General features: G+C 40.8%; 1 pseudogene; it reads right to left on the reverse strand.

The window, feature by feature from the left end:
- Positions 1-974: 974 nt before the first annotated feature.
- On the reverse strand, positions 975-2,785 carry LOC131895255 (SIN3-HDAC complex-associated factor-like; annotated as a pseudogene).
- Positions 2,786-18,913: the final 16,128 nt, after the last annotated feature.

The raw sequence follows: 18,913 nt of genomic DNA on the forward strand, positions 1-18,913 counted from the left end.
ATGTTTACAGGCAGAGAGTTGAGTGGGAGAAAACTGCAGTTGAGGTCTAATAATAAATATATAAATGCAGAAATGGAGATGCTCAATCATTGGGCACTCTGTGCATATGGTGGCTTGTACTAGGTAGGTTTTTCACAAAAGGAAGAAGCACACAAGGTAAAACTATAAAACTACAGGTTGTCATAAAAACTGTGGCTCTCCTTGTTGTGAAACACTAACAGACTTTAAAAATCCAGTTTTCAAAATAATCACGAGTGACAGAATACTAAGGCAGCATGTACCCTTCCCTCTAAGAGATGTCTGACACGGCAGTAATGTTTTTTCCTGAATTTTGAGAAAAAGCCATTGGACAGCTTCAGGAGCATTCTGGAGAAACCCTCTCTGAGATCTTAATGTAAGGCATTCCGTTCAGCTACCTGGATGTTCAGAAGCCCAAATCCAAGAAACCAACTCAACTAACCAACTTAATCTCAATACACAACTCTTCTCTTTAGCCTACTTTAAATAGTGGGAGAAAAGCAACAAAAGCCCAAATCCTAATAAGGTCAAGACAAGGCAAAGGGCTACTCTATAGATAAAACCTCCACAAAGGTCAGCTGAGGAAATCCAGCGCTAGAACTGAATCATACAGATTTCAGTGAGTCCCATACAGTCATGTAACAGCAATGTCAGTTATTTATATACTGCAAGTTCTCTAAGAAATGTGCCTCAAGCAGCATCAGCTATGCCCAGTGCATCCCCAGGACTTACACATTCTAATAAGTGGTATCTAACCGTGTGTTCTCTACTGTATGGTGATGTTTTGATACTATCCGTGTAGGACCTTGCCCATCCTACAGACTTGCCTTCCCCAGAAGGAGCTCCAGTTCTGTTTTAGAAGATTCACATAAAGTCTTCTTATCAAATATTAAGATGAAGGGAGGTGACACGATGCTACCTGTGTGTTCAGAAATTGCTTCCTCCTCCAAGCTTAATAGTCAGTACTACAGGTCTGAATCATCAGATGTTTGGTAATGCTGAAGCATTCCAAAATTTTTAACTGTCTCTAGAGGCAGGTCATGCTACTGAATTATGACAGATTATCATGAGGAAAAGTAAGTGTAGCCAGACATTTTAAAATGCCTCAACCACAACCTTTCCACAGAAAGACTAAACTACATATGGTTTATCATAGAACAATGGCACCTCTGGACCCTGAAATCCCCTAATTTCATTCATTTGGGGGTATTAAACAAGCAAAAACACTTAACTAGTACTTTACAACAGCATTCAGCTTTCCTATGAAATACTCAGCATCTTAAATATTATGTACACTTTTTTTTCTTGCAGTAAGCTAGACACTGGCTTCTGAGTTTGTTGGATGGGGAGTAGGTAACACATTAAAACTGTTATATCAAATGTCTTTTGGCAGAATAATAGGTATCCAAGTTAAAAATAGGAGGGTCAGTTTGTTACTTTGTGGTCTTTTCAAAGTTTAAATCAATCTTTGTTACCTTCTACTGAACCTCAGTCACTACTCCTGAGTGGAGACAGGGAGGTGCCAGCCCCTCCTCCTCAGGCTTCATAGCAGTTGCTTGCTTTATGCTGCAGCAAGGCTTGAAGAGATGGGTGTCAATGAGGACTTCGCCAAAACTGCCCTTAGAGATGATCCCACAATGTATTCTCTGTCTTTTCCAGTAGGTAATATCTAAAAAGGAAAAACTGGAGTCCTCTTAGAGCTGGAGGCCATCTCTGTATCTGAGCCTTGATCTGACTGGTTACTGAAGCAGAGACTGGGCTGGAAAGGCACTTGAGGTGCTGTGAGCATCAGGATTGTGGTGTTTAAATTCCTTCCACAGTTTACTGATCTGGTTGCTTTTCATCCTGTTTCCAGATAGAGTTCTCGCTTTTTTTGTTTAAATGTTGCCTTTAGACTGGGTCCTGCCCTTGCATCTACCACATGATTCCAGTTTTGTTGGTTTTTCGTTGTTACTTTGTTTTTGTTTTTTGTTTTGCTTTGTTTTTCTGGATCTGCTGGCAACTTCTTCCATCTTTCCACAAGCAACACACAGACACTGCAGATGTCATGTGCAACCCAAAATAGCTCTGAAAATCCTTTTTGTAATGTTTACTGTCCATGAACCAAGAGCTGGAAGACTTGGCTCTGCAGATACAGCAGTCCTCTGTTCTTCAGTGCACCTTTGGCTTGTGAAAACCAAACATATTTCCTTCTGGGCAATAGCTTCCATGTGCAGCAGCATCCACACAGGGCAGGCTGCACCGAGAAAACCTCTGCAAGCACTCACTGTGCCCACAGTGAACCCAGCAAGTTTGCTGATTTTATATGCTGCCTAAGTTAGAAAAAAAAATTTAAAACCTACCCAAATGGTATAGCCTAGAGCAGTAATGAAACAAAAATGCTCAGGCAGATTAATGATTAAAAAAAATGTGAATGTGTATATACTTGTCAAAATTCTTAAAGCGGTAGTGTGGAGCTATTCTAATGGTTGTAGCAAAAGAGATGGAGTCGAACCACAGGGGGAAAAATGAGTTTGATGGGATATACTTCATAGTTCTCATTCATTGTTTGCTCCTCATTATGCAATTTATTTTAAGAGAACAAAAACAATTCCCCATATTTATAACACTTTTATTATCTCCCTCTATTTTGTAATCAGAAGGTCCTATGGTATATACATGTGGTTACTTTACCATGATATGGACCATGTGGAAGATAGAAACAATGAAGATGATTGAGGAACAAAGATATGAAAATGTTTTCATCAGCTCCTATTTAGACATCAAAAATAATCCATATCATGGTGTGTGGTGGTGCATGTCTTTAGTCCTAGCACTAGGGAGGCAGAGGCAGGACGCAGTGTTTGACACACACCCCAATTGTTAGTTTCTGCCACCCCGCAGCAGCCTGCATCTGCTGCTGCCACCACAGCAGTTACATCATCACTTGTCATCGGGTTCTTTCCACCCTCAGCTCTGCCACATGTGCAGCCTTAAAAATGCCCACCAGGCACAGCTCACTCCCTTTCCATCTCTCTGCCTTTTTCACATCTCTTTGCTTCTCCTCTCTTGCCGCTTCTTTTCTCTCTTGTATCTCTTCTTCCTCTTGTCATTCTGTCTCTCTCAAGTCCCCACTCCCACACAGCCCTTCACACTTCCACTCACCATTCCCCAATGAAGCTCTTTGCACTAACTGTTGCTGGTGCTGTGTGTTGCTTAGTGGCATACATTGGCAGGACCTGCTGAAAGATACTCAGTATCACCTCGCTTTCTTTTTTATTTATCATTTCACCAATTACTTAATTTAGTTTATGTGTTTGGGGGTGTGGGATGGGGAGAGGTATGCATGTGGAGTTAAGAGGACAACTCTTTGGAAGTCTTTTTGAGAGGATGCCAGGGTTGCAGCCATCTTAGAGAAGGGTCAGACAGGGGACAACAGGCCCTTGGATAAATTGTTCTTAAAAAACCCACCAGATGATCTGCTGCCCCTTCACCCCTAGACAATTAGGAGCTGCACACCAGGCATTTCCTGCCATAACCTAAAGGATATGCTATAACATAACTGGCATAATAAACAAAGCACCAGATATGTCCTCTGAGATGTTTTCTGCTGTTATAGATTGTATACCATAGCTCTCATAGGGAATGAGTTTCCTGCAGATAAAAATGGGATGTCTAACTATCAGAGGAAATGGATCTGCTGGTCAAATGGATACAATAACATAGATTGCTAGAGGATAGGGCAATTTCCTTTCAGTTGCAACTCTCTAATCAGTTCAAACCAAGCATCTCTAACCTGACGTAAGCACCAGTCTTGAGCTTGTAATGATATAGAGTTGGAATTCCCCTAGATCTCCTACCCTAACCATTAGAAAGCCCTGGTTGAGTGCTACTCAGGGTCTCTCCTGCTCTGCTGCATCAGATGGATGGAGACGCCCAAGTTAACTGGCAGCAATAAAAAGACTTTGCAGAATTTGGTCTCTTGGTGGTCTTTGGGGGACTCGGTACAACATGTTCCATCCCGCTACCTTGTGGGATTTCAGGGTTGAACATAAACTCTCTGGTCTGCTTGGAAATGCCTCTCCCCAATGAGCATTGCTTGTCCTCAAACAGTTTGTTGAAGAAGAACTCTTTTCCCCAATTTTATTTAAATTCCAAGTAAAGTTTTTCTGCCTTATTGTTGAATTTCAGACTTGATAGAGGAGCTGACAAGATGGTTCAGCTGGTAAATTAGGCACTTGTCACCAAGCCTGATGATCTGAATTCAGTCCTTGGGACCCACATTTGGGGGGGCAGAGTACCAATTCCTTACATTAGTTTCTGACCTCTATACATGTACTGCGGCATGCATGTCACAAAAGTGCCCAGAAATAATAGGAGCAATAATAAATCTAATTTAAAATTGATGGAGAATATTGTTATGCCTATCTCACCAAATTTTAAGTTTTACTGGAGCTATATGTCAATAAAAATTATGTTGATTTGTATATTTTGTAAACCCAAAATCTGTGTTAACTTTGTATTAAGATTAAAAAAAATAACAAATATGCTTCTAAATTTATATAACTCAGTTGTGCTGTGTTATTAGTTGCCTATGTCTAAACATGAAAAAGAGCACCAGACTCTAGTTACAGAGATTATAATGCAGGACTAACACTTGCCTCTAAAACAAACATGTTTTTGTCAGATGACTTGCAGGGTGCACAGTCAGAAACTGAGGCCAAACAAAAATCCAGCATCTTTCCAAAGAATCCATTAAGGCCCAGGATCTAACTAGAGCAAGTATACAAAAATGCTTTGAACTCAAGGTGAGGTCAAGGTCACTGGGTCTTAATAAGGCAGCACAGTGTGATTGATGGCACAGAACTCAGAGCCTGGAGGCAAGGCAGGGTGTCCAAAGCCAGGGCTTTGCTAGCCTTGTTCTCAGGCATTCACTCAACCTCCCAGCTTTCATTTCAGATGGTGAGATGAGAATTGTTACAGTTGACCACCTTCCTTCTTTGTGATTGTGAAGAGCATTAAGAGTTCTAACAGCAAATGACCGCCATTGTTAATTGTTAATTATATGCTAATTGCAGACTGAATGTCCCTTTTATAAAATGCTTGGGATCAACAGTTTCAGATTTCACAGCATTTCGTATTTCAGACGTTTTTAGATGTGAGATGTCCAATCAACCAATGCAAGGTAAGCATGGGGTGCACGGGGTGGTGGTGGTGGTGGTAAATTTAGTTATATATAGAGAGAGTGAATTGAATTATGTCAGTACTCACTTTTGAGGAGATTTATTTAACAGGTTTCAGACATGCTTCAGGGTATGGAATCTTCTGTGCCAAGCACAGTAGCACACATAGAAGAAAGAAATACTCAAGTTTGAGTCAGCCTGGGTAGCTAGACTTAAAACAAAAAGAAAGAGGACAAGATAGACAGACAGATAGATAGATAGATAGATAGATAGATAGATAGATAGATAGATAGAATGAAAGATTAAAACCTTCTCATCTTGGCCACTTCTATTCCTGATAATTATTTACCAATGGGGTCCTTGCTGTTCTCTGGAGCTTATATTTCCAGATAATTCCAGTATTTGCCCTTTGGCAATGAAAATCTTGGAGAGTCCTAAGATCCATCCAATAGATTCTTATGAAATCCTTAGGTTTTGTAAGAGGCCCTTCCTGAGGAGAAGAACAACTCAAATGCCCAGAAGAAGCCAGGATCTTCTTATGACTACTTCCATTCCTGGTTCTTAACGACATTACTGTGTTGATGAACTTTAACTTATGTGTAACAACAGCTCTAGTTTTCCTGGAACTCACTCTGTAGCCCAGGCTGGCCTTGAACTCACAGAGATCTGCCTGTCCGCCCAAGTGTTGAGATTAGAGGCATGCTCTCCAACCACCTGGCATTAAATTGTATTTCTTTTTTTTTTCCATTTATTATAGGCCAAGCATCCCACGAGCCCATTTGTTCGTGCACTGGGATTACAAGTTTTGTGCACTTCATTGACTAATCTCTCTATTTGTCCTGCCCACTGTCTTCTTCCATCTAAGGAATGTTCAGTTTCTTCTTAAGTATCCTGGGTGATCTTTTCTTATATTAGCATTATTTGGGAAACTAAACATGTGAATGCTATGTAGTATGCTTGTATGCGTACACACTTGTATGTGTGTGTTCAAGAGTGTGTGTGTTCAGGGGAGTGTGTGTCTGTGTGCATATGAGTGTTCAACCCTGCACTAAGAACATAATCTTCTACTAAACAGAAACAGGAAAGATTGGAGGAGAGACTGCAATACCTGCTGAAGCAGAGAGATCTGGTCACCAAGCACAAGGTCTTGGCAGAAAAGCTGCAGCATTACTTCACTGTCTCCCAGATGAGGTAGGACCCCAGGCCAGGAGGGAGTGGCACTCAGTAGTTCCCCTCTACCTGAATCTCTGTCCTATTTGGATTTCTGCCCATCTTCATGGCCTTTCAGTCACAGCCAGGGAAAGAACATCTGAGTGTATGAGCTGGTTCAGTCAACAGAAATGTCTGTCTAGGAAAAATACATATTATCCTTAATCTTTCTAGAGATTGTGTCCCCTTCTTCATTTCTAAGCTCTCATATGTCCTGAGTTCATTGATCTTTATGTCTCCCCACACATGTTCCCATGGCAACCCCAAACCTAACAGGGAGAGTATTAGATGGAAGACAGTGTGCCCTCCTGCCTCTTCATTTTCCTTCAGGATGGCACCTTTAGAGGTAAGGTCCTTCCCTTGTGCAGATTTGCATGGAGCCCCTTCTTACTAATTACAGGTTTTCTGCAGTGAGCATCTGTTTGCTGTGAGAAAGTTTCTCTGGAAATAAGCAGGTATAGAGATGACAGGTTGAAGCCAAGGAATGTTCTGTGCTGAAGGCATAAACAGAGCCTGAACACTGCAATGTTGTATAGATACCACTAGAGGACCTCATACAGTTCGGTTCCAAGGTTGCTGAGTTGCCTGGCAACTAACTGTTCAAGGCCATGCATATCTCTCCTGAACTGTGACTCTGACATTGCTATGCTGCTATTTTTTTTTTCAAAATAATGTATCTGAACTTTTGGAGAAATGTGCTGGGGTTTTTTTGTTTGTTTTTTGTTTTTGTTTTTAGTTTAGGTGTATATTTCTCAGTTCAATCTCTAGCAATTTTTAAAAGCTGAGAAAAAAATCCAGGGCCAGCTGCTCTCTGGCCCTTCTCTCTTGAGGAAGAAAGGGATAAGCTCAGCTGAAATGTAAAGTTAATTGTCCAGCTGAGTAGAGCCGGTGGGGACTCAAATGCTGGCATGGCAGGTCCCCACCAGGCCTGTGTTTCAGCTGCCTTCCTCTCCTAGGTCTAAAACACTCCAGCATGATCTAGAACAGGCCACAACCCAGGGTCAGAGCCTGCTGCAGACAAACCTGCTTCAGCAGGGACACTAAGTGCACCAGGCAAAAGAGCCACCATTGACTCCTATCCCCTGCAACCATGGCATTCGTGGGGTGGTCTTTCTTCCTTCACATTGGTGTCCCGTGAGTGAATAGGCCCTGGTTTTGTCTAGGCCATGGCAGAGTTAGGATGCTTATGGGAATAATTGCCATTCTTTCTCTTGACAGCACCACTTAAGAGAACTCCACTCTAGCATCAACAACTCCTCAACAAAAGACATCTTGTAGCTGTGAACTAACCAGTGAGGAAAATCTCAACCTACCAGCAAGGGATCCATGTGTCTGTTGGTGCATTATTCCAGGAGAAAATAAATCATCAGAAAGAAGCTTGAGCTACAGAGGACCTGCCAAGATTACTCAGAACCCAAACATCGATTAACAAGTGGCCCTCAAACGGGGCACAGCAGCATGGGGAGGGTAAGTTGGTGAGCCAGAGTTACTCTGTCAGTTTACTCTCCATGTCTTTAGTAAGCTGTCTGAGTCCTCTACATGTGGTGAGAAATATGACAAGAAAGCCTGCATGGCTGTCATGCTGTTATCTATACATACCACATGGAGAAGAATAGGATTCCCTCCCCAGGGCAATGCTGAAGCCAACTCCATGTCATGTGAAAGTGTTGCTGAAGATGACGCACTGCAGATACTACAGCACTCCCTCACACCTATGTTAGTCAGTCATCGGATCTTCCATCAAGAAAATGACTAGGGATTCTCCAGTTTCACAGCCTGGACTGGCATGACTAGTCCTGAGAAAGAACTTATAGAGGAGGTCTGAGTCATCTTTGGTGTCTTTGGAAAGCCAAATGTATTCCATTGATTTGTTGGGTCTAGAGTAGAAGAATATTTGTAGCTTAAGTTTTTGGAGGGGTCTTTTCTTTGCTGGGGTTTTGTTTGCCTGGTGTTTTTAGATTACTTTACTTAGAAATTTTGTTATTTTTTGATAATTCTTTTATTCTTGTCAGTGTTCATTTGCATCCCTTGAACTAATCCCTGGAAACTCCCGGAAACTGGAGCTAGCTGAAAAAGGAGTCCAACCAAAGCTTGTGATGAAACCCAGATAGGGAAGGTCATAGTGCTGCTGCTGCATCTGTTAGGGATAGCAGGATGCTGAAAACAGCACAGGAACAGCTGGCCATGGTCATATAGGTGAGAACCTGATGGAGGAAAAGTGAGGCAGGCATCCACCTAGTCTTACTCAGGACCTTCCTGCCACCAGGTTGCCTTCTGATTCTTTAGTCTCTAAGCCACTCTCGACCCTTCTTTGAGTCCAAAAGCCTTCCAAATACTTCCTGGTGCCCAGCTGCTTTACAGAGCTTTCCAGGGTGGCCCCAATGCCTTCTGAGACTTCAGGTACTGCAAGAGTCTTGGAATGTTCCAGAGACAGCATGGGTGATACTCATAGGTAAGCTCCTTGGTAAAACTGGAAATGTTATAAGCTAAAAAACCTCATAACTATATTTTGAAGCATTATTAATTTTGTATTTAAAAATCTAGTTATATTTGCTATTATCAAAATTATGGAGCATGTTGATATTATAAATTGCTGCTCTTCCTATAGATTGTGGTTAGACAAGTCAGGGTTAGACAATTGTTTGGAAGCTCCCTCTTATATGGGGAACTGTCATGTTTTGAATAATGAGTCAATGATATAGAATAAAATGTTTATTGGAATTTTTTGTTTGTTTGTTTGTTTTTTGAGAGGGTTTCTCTGTGAAACAGTCCTGGATATCCTGTAACTCACTCTGTAGACCAGGCTGGCCTTGAACTCACAGAGATCTGCCTGCCTCTACCTCCTGAGTGCCTGGATTAAAGACATGTACCATCACCACATGGCAAATTTGTCTTATGTTCAATATGTATTATTTTATATTTGTTTTATATATTCCATATTTTCAATACGTATTATTCATTAAACTATACAGTGTGACTTTTAGACTAGCTAGAATTTTCTAATGGGACCTTGTCTCAAACAACAAAGTAAGATTATATTCAACTATATTTGTGTGTGTGTGTGTGTGTGTGTGTGTGTGTGTGCTCGCGCGTGCGTGTGTGAGCACTATGTAGGCCAAATTCAAAGAGATCTACCTGACTCTGCTAACATAATCAAATAGATTCATTTATGAAAATGATTTTTCAGGGATCAATGGCTCACACCTAAAATGAATTTGAGATATTGTCCTTAACCTGAGGACCTCTGCAGTGGTTAAGCTGGAACCCTTCAGCGCATATTGGAAAATGTTTTCAGGATGAGTCAACACAAATCAGAGTTGGAATTTTACTTTGAGACAGGGTTTTTCTATATATCTCTAGCTGTTACTGAATTCAGAATGTAGGCAAGATTGGCCCTAAACTGACAGAACTCTGTCTGCCTCTGCTGTACAGGTATTGGAATAAAAGTTATTTGCCACATCATCCTATTTTAATTTTATTATCTATTTACTTATGATAGTTTGTATGTATGTGCTCATTTCTTTGTGGAAAGGTGTGCATATGTGTCATGGTTTGGGTGTTAAAGTCAGAGAGCAATTTGGAGTGCTGGTCTTTCCCCATACCATGTTTGAGATGGCGTCTCTAGTTTGCTATCACATGTAAATAGGCTTGCAGGATTTCTCCCGTCTGCCTTTTCTCTTGCCTTAAAAATTCAGGATTATAGGCATGCACTCTTGTAACTGTTTTTGTAATGCACAAGTAAAGGGATGGTTGCAAGGTGAGCACTTTATGTGTTGAAACATTTTCACAGCCCTAAAGTTTATGAAACAGAGAAATTTGGAGTGAGTCTGTTTTGAGACACAATCCCACATTCTAACCTTGTCTGGCCTGGACCTCACTGTGTAGTAAATGGGCTAGGCCTGGAACTTGAAGAGGTCCACCTGCCTCTGCCCCATGTGATGACACTTGGGTAAAAAGAAATTTTTATTACGGATTTAGTGTAGATATTGGTAGAAATAAGTTTGGGAAAGTGTAGTCTTGTGAGGGAGAGCCACACTTAATTGATAGAAAGCCATGTGACAGTTTGTGCCTTTCTAAGATCCATTTCAATGGGTTCTTAGGGAGTTGCTCTCTTTGTGTCTCTCTCTTCTCAGTGTCTTTCTGTCTCCTTCTCTTTGGAAACAAGATCATGGTTCTGTTCCTGAGGATGCTTGGGTGTGATTCTGTTTTAATGAGGTAAAAGCATGGGTCAGGAGAGTTCTGCACTGTGCCGTACTCTACATGAGGTTCATAATTCTGCCCTGCAATCCTCAGACAATTGCTGCTCACATCTGGGAAAGGAGTAAGTCCTTATTCAAAAGGTTTTACATGCTTTGGCCTCAAATATGGCTCATTTGTGCTTGAGATATCACTTAAAAAAGGAAAATTTTCTATCTACACAGCAAATTTTATTAATTTTGTGTGACAGTTAATATTGATTTTCAATTTGATAAGATCTAAAATCAGCCAAGGGAGACTCCTCCAGGCCCATGTTTGAGGCCTTATCTAGATCATGTTTTTCTCTGGGGTGTGCTTATGAGAGATTATCTTGTATATGAAGTTCATTGAGATGAGAAAACTTTTGTCCCTTCCAGGAGTGATAATACCATTTCATCCCATTGTCTTGGTACTGGATTATGTAATAAGAACCAACATTTACCATTCTCTGACACCTGACTGTGGATACAAGGTGATCAGGTTAATAGGAGAATTAACATACAATAGATTAAAGGAATAGAAACTACCCTTACTTGCTATCTGGCTAGAGCCCAGATATTTGGGAGTTTGCTGAGATTTTTCTGTCTTGGTGTCTTGACTGCCAATCCAAGATTGAAGAGCTCATGGAGAGCTGATGACCATGTCAGAGATTCGAAACACCTGCAGAAAGGGCCTGAGAGGACACTGCTTACAGCAGACATCCGAAGCTGTGGTAGATTCTAGAACCTTAGGATAAATAAGGAGAGTTGCCAGTGTGGAATAGTATTGGCACTGTAGGAAAGTTGTGTGTACTAGGGATGGCAAAGTCTAAAACATGGAGCTTCTCTAGTCCATGAGATCCCAGAATATCATTAACAGGCTCAGAATTTGCACAATGTGATACAGGAAGCTGTTCAAAAAGGAAAGAACAGAAGTATTGCTTCCTGTTTTGTTTTCCTTAAATGTGATTGATTATTCACTATGATCCTGTTCTTCCCTTTTTGAAAACAGTGGGATGTTACTTATTTTTTTCACAAAATATACATTTAAGAGACTGTAGACTTTTTAAATGTTGGAATTTTTAAAGGCTATGGGATTTATGAATTTGAAAGTGTTTATGTTATGATTAACATGAGACTCTGGGGAACATGGATGGAAATATTTTGTTTGATAGGAATGTATTGTAAAATTATGAGTCAAATGAATAATTTCCCCCAAAGTTACTTTGGGTCAGGTTATTTTATCCACTTAAGCCACCAAAGCCACATCCTACCAGAAAAGGCCAGCCTCCAAATAGAGCCACATGCAACACATCCAATCATAAATGGCATGTGAGGCTTAAGCCCGCCCCTGAAGCACTCTGGCCCAATGAGCATCCACGCAGAGACTCTAAACCTCCCCCATTCCACCTGTTCTTCTGGCCTGGTGCATTGAGCATGCTCAGACTTGAGGACATGAAGGAACTGTTGAGGAGCTGCTGAACCGTTGTGGAGGAGGTCTGTGAAGTTCATTCTGGTGAAGGCTGCCCCAGGCCAGGGTGGCCAGGCTCAGGGTCTCTGAGGGGTGGACCACACAGGTGGGAGACCGCCATCTCCTCAGAGTCTGCACTTCCTCACAGCCCCGGTTCTGGGGAGGCTGAGGTGAAGGCAAAGGCCTTCTTGGCAGCAGTCTCCTCTTAGGCCAGGTCTAGTGAGGGCTAGGGCAGTCTTCTCAGAGCCTGGAGACTCCTCACAGCCCAGTTCTCATGAGGCTGTGATGCCTGCTGTGAAGATCCAGGATGGCAGGATGCAGTTCTGAAAGAATGATTATAGGCTTTCCTCCAAATTGTTATAGGCTTAACATTTTCTGTATTTCTTTACTTCATCTTAGTGCCTGTGGGATCTGCAATATCTTTTTTCTCATTCCTTATGTGAGTAACTTTAGTATTCTTTCATTTTTCTTCGCTAGTGTGCCTAGAGATTTATCAGTGTTATATAGATATGTATCTTTCTCTTACTTCTTGTCATATTTATTTTCAATTTATTGAATTTTAAAAATTGATTAGAGGCTTCTTAGTCACTTTTTTTAGTATTTATATAAAATTTATGTCACATATTACAAATTACTTAAGTCAGGTGTTAAGTATTTCATACCTATAATCCAAGCCCTTGGGAAACAGGATTCCATGAGTTTGAGAACAGACTGGGCTCCACACGTAGCCCTGGCTACACTGGGCTATGCTACAGAGTGAGATCTTATTGTAGAACATACACAGAAAATCCAAATGTATTCACGTTCATATAAAATCATTTAATGTTTTAGTTTTTTTCTAATTATGGTTTAGCTTTATTCCATAAATTTTGTTATCTTTTATTTCCACTTCGATACTTTTACTCTCACTATGACTTTATCTTTTAATCTGTTTATTATTTTAAGAATGAAATGTTTAATTTTCATTTATTGGGGATTATTAAGATACTATTCTGCTATTGACTTGTATTTTAATTTCCCTGTAGTCACATTGCACACATCACTTTATATCGGGTCTTTTATGTTTATTTAAACCTGTTTAGTATCTTGTAACATGGAGTGTGTTGAAAAGTGACTTGCGTGTTCTGGGAATGTTGTCTTAAGCTGTCATTTGAGGAGGTGTTCTGTAAATGTCTGTTAGGTGAAATTGATTGACAGCAGTGTTCATGTTCTCCTTATCCTTAATGACTTTCTCTGCTTCTTTCTTATTTTCTCTTTTTATAGTACAAGAACTTAATTTAATTACAATTTAAATTTTTTTCTTATCACCCAATCTTATCCTGTGGATATATTAAGAGTAAAAATGGAGCCGGGCGGTGGTGGCGCATGCCTTTAATCCCAGCACTCGGAAGGCAGAGCCAGGCATATCTCTGTGAGTTCGAGGCCAGCCTGGGCTACCAAGTGAGTTCCAGGAAAGGCGCAAAGCTACACAGAGAAACCCCGTCTCAAAAAACAAAAAACAAAAACAAAACAAAAAAAAAGAGTAAAATGGAATTTATGTTACAAATGCATCATCTTTAACCCTTGTTATATAGGAACTTTTGTTCCTATGTCAAAATTGCACTGAATTATTCCATATGTTCATGTTTTTTAAAAGTCAAAAACCTCATTCATTTGACTTCTTATTGTTTAGTTCATGTTAACAAATGGTAGAAAGTGAAATTTGATTTTTTTAACCTATGCATTTTTTCTTTTTTTATTGATTCTTTGGGAATTTCATACCCTGTACCCCAATCCCACCCATCTCTCAGTCCCTCCATATCTGCCCCTCACTCTTTTAGAGTCCCCCCACAAAGGAAAGAAAAGGAGAATATAAATGAGACAAAATAAACAATAATTAAAAAGAAGAAAAAAGTAAAGCACTTCACTCCCCCGACCCCCATCTTTCCCACCTCTCCATCATCTCTTCATCATCTTAGTGGCATTGGGAGCTGCTGTGTATCATGCAGGTCTAGTATTGATGGTGTACCGAAGCCAAGGACCTTGAACCTGACCAAAATCTCATTACACAACAAACATTTGCAAGTGAAGCTGTTGGACTTTCCCTGCTTTTGTTCTGTTGACTCCCATCTCCAACTTTAATTGTAGATTTTTCAGTTCCCATCCACTTTCTCATCCAGGTTGGAGGATTCATAAATACTTTTTAAGTAGAGTGTTCTGTCTGCCTGGAAAATTGATCCCTTTTCACCACACACATGTATATTATAATATTTGTGTTATTCATAATAGATACTTTCCTAGTAAAACTTATTGTTCAGCAGTTTACTTTAGTAGTAACATAGGTACTAGGACATTTTAAAGAACCCTGCCTTTTCCTGCCTCCTAACTCTGACACTCTGCCCATATATTTGTTTTCTATTCATCATAGAGTGAAATCCTTTGTGGTTGTTTATCTAGTCTGGCAATTTCTCCCATCTAGACCTTTATGTTTAATGCAATTACATGGTTAATTTGAGTCTTCTATCTTGATAGTTTTAACTTCACGGGTTCTGTCCAAAATGCCTTTCTGTGTCTGTTTTTGGGTTTTTATTCTATGGATCCCCTCACCTAGCTTGTTATTCAGACATCTTTTAAGAAAATTAATAGCTGTTTTTCATGCACTGAAGAACCATGGGATACTAAACTCAGAGCTCCTTTCTTAGTAACTTATGTCAGAAGCTGCCAGACCTCTGGAGTTTGTCCATTGTGTGTTGAGTCAGCCAGACCAAACAATAGTTTATAGTTTACAGATTATTCATGCCAAAATTTCTGTCTTTTGTTATGGTGGACTTCAAAGCTTTTGTAAACCTTCTTAATTAAATATACATGATGAATGACAATATGGTGATGGAATTTAGGCACACTGTAACTTTCAGTGACTAAAACTAATGAAATGTTAAGAAAGCCCTTATAATGTTTAAATTTTATGCAGATTTATTTGCATCAACTTTATACAACTCAGATTCTTACATGGTCCATTTAAATTGTCTCTTCAAATTGGACTTCTTATGGTCAACATTAAGTCTGACCACATATCTCTCATTGGGTTGGCAGGAGCTCCCTTGATTTTCGGGTTTGTGGTTTCTCTTCATCAATGTCTGTGGTTGGCCTGTAACATTTCCACTTTTGATTTTGCCTGGTTTGTTCTTTGAGCTTTGTATGAGCTCTGAATTCTTCCCAGTCAATATTTGCCCCAGACCTGCTTCTGCATTTGGTCCTTGGTGTCTTCAGAATAAGGATTAGAGCTGGGCATGGCTGTTTTCTTGGTTTTCTCTAGGTGTTCCTTCTTTAAGGAGATGGCCCAGTCCCACTTCTCTTCTTTATTAGGACCCAGACATTCATAGTGAGGACTGGACTCAGGCCCACTAATTTTCTTGGTTTTTGCCTGGTATTTTTCAGCCTTAAGGTTATGATGTGGCCCACATCTCTTCTTCCTTAGGCCCATACTTCATCAGGGTAAGGATTATAGGCAGACAGTTTTTTTTCTTGCTTTGTTCTTGGCCTCTGTCATTTAAGAGAATGTCCCAGGTCTTCTTCTCTCCTTGTTTCGTCTAAGGCTTTTGTCAGGGTAAGTGTTAGGCCCCTGTGTTTCCTTTTCCTGCTTTGTCCCGGCCTCTCATTTGAGTGATTGTTCTGGGCCCACGTCCTTCTTAGTTTGGCCCAGTCTTCTTCAGGGTCAGAGTTATGCTAAGGCCAACTTCTCATCTTGATGGGGGCACAGGCTTCAGTCCAGGTAAAGTTGAGGCATGGATATTCTCCTTTTCTTTCTTTGAGCCAGGTCTTTTTCTTCTGAGGGATAGGGTAGAACTAATTTCCCTTTCAGTTGGGGCCAACCTTCTTCAGGGTCAAGGTTAGGTATGGCTATTCTTTTCTTTTTGTTGCATTTCATTTTGTTACTTTTCTTTCTCCTTTGGCCTTAGCTCTTCCATGTAATGGACTGGCCCAGGGATACCTCTGTTTTTCCTCTGGGTCAGAGCTTATTCAGCTTCAGGTTTTGGTGCAGGCCTCTTTTAGGTCAGGGTTTGGCAATTTTATTCTTAGGGTTGGTCCCTGGCCTTTCTGGATGAGGGAAAGCCATTGCTAATTTAGGCTTTATTCCTGGTCTTCATCAGGTTCATCCTCAGGCCTTGGAATACTTTTGTCTTGACATCTTGGTTTGATGGTTAATCCTGGTCTACTTTCACTTTAGGTACTTAGCATGGGCTTTTTCAGGGACCATGTTGGCCTGGGCTAATTTCAGGGTATGGTGGTATCCAGGCAGTTTTTGTGTTAGAGTTAAGCCTGCTTACATTGATATTCTGGGACTGTCTGGTACCTGTTTCTCTTTAGCATTGAAGCAGTGGATACATTTGAGTCCAGGTTTGTCTGAATCTATTTGTAATTTGTAATTAGCCTTGGATTATGCTCAGCATTTCTGAAAAAAATAACATGTGGATATTGATAGAGGACAGTGTTTACAGCCCTTCTCTTACATCTCAAGTATATTCTGAGGAACATTGGCTCTTTCCAAATGAAGTTGGCACAGACACCAGCACACACAGCAGAGACTCCAGATGAAATGAACTACATATTACACAAACAGAAAGGTGAAGTAGGGAGGAGACAGTGGTGCTTGGGAGAGACCTTGGTGTTGCATTGGTGACTGTGGCCATGGTAAAGAGGCACCATGGGAACATGTGAAAAATTATTGCTTCTCAGTAAAGATACCAAAATAGAGTCCCGACAAGGTCTCTGCTGCATTTCCTTCCTTCTGTGCTCTGCTCCCATGTAGGCATATCACAGGCAGTTAATATAACAGCAGAGGCTGGTCCTCCAGTGATCTAAGGCTGCCTTGTTAGGCACATGACAGTTGTGCAGACCTTCTTGTTGCCTCTTGTGCAGTGTGGGCATGATGTCCCCTCCTGTATGTCATTCATGGCATGGACTATGAGGGTGCTTCTTTGGTCCTTGCTATGGAAACACTTCTCAGTTTGTCATTTGACTTCTGCCTTGAAAACCCTTGGAGCAATGAACCATGCCTTAGTGATCCCTTTCAAGAAAGCTCCTTGTCATGTCCATTCACTGACGTGCGATCAGGTCTTCCCACAAAGAATGTCTGCACTGACTTAACAGAAATTGATTCCTGCTCACATTATTACTGTTGTGAATCACAGGCCACTTTAATAGAGTGAGCTGCCAACCTGTCAAAGGCACACATGTAACCATGAAAGTGATTCCTTATGGAAAGTCACAGAAGCCAGGCCTCACTGTGCTCAGGGGAGCACAAATGTGGTCAAACTATTCAGATGTTTTTGGACTGGTAATTAGGGAAGGTGCCCGAAGGCCACAGTTATCATCATTGCTTGGGGACAACTTCCCATCCAATCATCGTCTTCTACTACAGAAGTTCACTGCTGAGAAGAGGAAGGTCATTGGGGATGGGGCAGACTCAGGCCATATGTTCACAGTTCAAATACTGGTCTATCATTTCTGAGACTCAGTTTATCATCAAGATTCTCTTATCATGAGGCTTGTATTGTGCCATCTGCAGTAACTGGGGCTTAGGGAACAGAGCTGTTTGAAATTTGCCCTCCAGCCTGTCCCTTCACCAATATTAAACACAACTTGAAGTGGGATTGACCAGAAAGCAGAAAGCCATGAGGCTTTCCCTACCTCCTCTCATCATGGTAATTGATGACTTCTGAGGCTGTCACTCACTGGATAGCAGTGTATCAGTAGTTCATCCTGTCCCATTTTGGAAAGTGGAGTCCTGGGACAGGTGCTGACTCTGCCTCAGCTGTTGTCACCTTTTCTAACAAATGCTAGTGGAGATTAGTAGTACAAAATAATGGACATATCTCACTTTGAGCAAACCCCTTCCCAATCTCCCATTGTCCTTTGCCTTCATGCCTCTCTCCTTCCCTGAAATTTTATCTCTCACAGCTGGTCTCAGATATCCTGCAATACTTCTAGCTCAGACTCCTTAGTGTTGGGTTTCCTATTTATTTATTTATTTATTTATTTATTTATTTATTTATTTATTTACTTATTTTACCATGGATGCTTTTTTCTTGCCCTAATATGACATTTAAGGATAGTGGGAAGGAGGCATCTTAGAGATCTGAGGAGTTAGTCAAGGTATCACAGTGTTCCATTCCTCTATCTTATGAGGATGGAAACATACACTTAAGAATTGTAGCATACAAAAAGAAAGAAAACCAAACTGAATTAACATGTTTTTCTAGTGGTCCTCAACCAACAACATCTCAGTTATAAAAGAAAAACTCTTGCGAATTTCTTCCTGTTTTCTCTAGATGCAGCGTAAGCATTGTGCTATCCTCAAAGCCAAACAGGGTTTAGGGAGGGTGGCCTCAATAAAACAAGGTATCTAATCACAGACTTGAAATGATTTTCCTGTCTGCAGCAGCAGAATCCGGAAGAAGAGAAGTTATACAGTTGCCCAGCAGAGATGCCTCTTTGCTGTCTCAGGCTGGAGGCCTGTGGTAACAGTTACAGTAGGAACATCCCACCTGGAAGTCTTCCAGTGGACATCATTGTATCCTGGGAACCCACAATTTCCTGGTCTTCACCAAGTTCTGGATAGCCAGTAAGTGTTTTTAGTTTTACTTGATGGTGATGATTTACTATAATCTGAAAGTGCAGTAGAAGAGGAAGGAGAAACTGAAAACTTACATGTGCTTGGTGTCAAATGTTGTCTGAAGGGCTTAATATGTGACATAGATTGTAGATATCCATCTAAGAAAGATCCTGAAACATCTACACATTGTTAGCAACATCTTAGACAACATCAGTATTCTAGAAGCATGGAAATTCCATGCACA

This window comes from Peromyscus eremicus, chromosome 18 (assembly GCF_949786415.1).
Source record: "Peromyscus eremicus chromosome 18, PerEre_H2_v1, whole genome shotgun sequence".
Classification (NCBI taxonomy): domain Eukaryota; kingdom Metazoa; phylum Chordata; class Mammalia; order Rodentia; family Cricetidae; genus Peromyscus; species Peromyscus eremicus.